General features: G+C 35.5%; 1 non-coding gene across 1 annotated transcript; it reads right to left on the reverse strand.

Annotated features, from left to right (window-relative positions):
- Nucleotides 1-461: 461 nt before the first annotated feature.
- Nucleotides 462-587, reverse strand: LOC141503798 (small nucleolar RNA SNORD22). The gene has a single exon (XR_012473103.1). It is a non-coding gene; the product is annotated as a small nucleolar RNA SNORD22 (small nucleolar RNA).
- Nucleotides 588-836: the final 249 nt, after the last annotated feature.

The following is an 836-nucleotide window of genomic DNA, read 5'->3' on the forward strand; positions in this document are numbered from 1 at the left end:
CTACAGCTAGAGTATTATTTAGGAACAGATTCAATCTCTGAGTTCAGTCTTCCCAACTGTCGAGATAGAGATATCTCATCAGGCACAGTTAGTTTATATTGACTTACTTGTTACATTTTTTCCCAAGATGATTTGGAGCTAAGTTACTTGTCCAGGGTCACACAGCTATTAACTTTCTTGTTACTCTGGAAAGTACTCACATTTGCTAGCCTTATACAATATATGACTATACCTATATTTTTTTTCAAGAGAAACAAAATACTTTATTTGCAAAAAACAAGACAAGAAAAACTTCCATTTTCTTCTGACAGAATTGACTGGATACCATGTAGTGTACTGTGTTCTGGAACAATCTTGTGTTCCAGTTCCTTTGAGGGGAAAATAAGTGTTATCTTGGAAGGCATTCAGAAATGAGACAGTAGATACAACCAAGCCTTTGGGGTGGCCCCAAATGGGTAAAGGTCCCTCAGACAGTTCTCTCTGAACAGAGCTTCCTCCCACCTCCTAGCCAGCCCCAATGGGTTCAACCTTTGCAGGTTCTGGGGCAAGGTCAAGGAGTAAGACAGGTGAGGTCTTCTTCATTGAGATTATACCTATATTTTTAAAAACTAATTATCCAGCAAAAACAAAAACAAACAAAAATATATAATATACTTTGGGTTTAATATGCAGTAATAACATTTCTCTATCAATTTATTAAGCTTAGACAATCAACAAAATGATAAATGAATTTGTAGCCTATGCTAATTGAGGAAGTAAAATTAATAATTGGCTTTCATAGATCAGTGTAAGTTGCCCTAAGAATAACCCTAGATTTACACTATATGAACTATTGA

Source organism: Macrotis lagotis, chromosome X (genome assembly GCF_037893015.1).
Source record: "Macrotis lagotis isolate mMagLag1 chromosome X, bilby.v1.9.chrom.fasta, whole genome shotgun sequence".
NCBI lineage: Eukaryota > Metazoa > Chordata > Mammalia > Peramelemorphia > Peramelidae > Macrotis > Macrotis lagotis.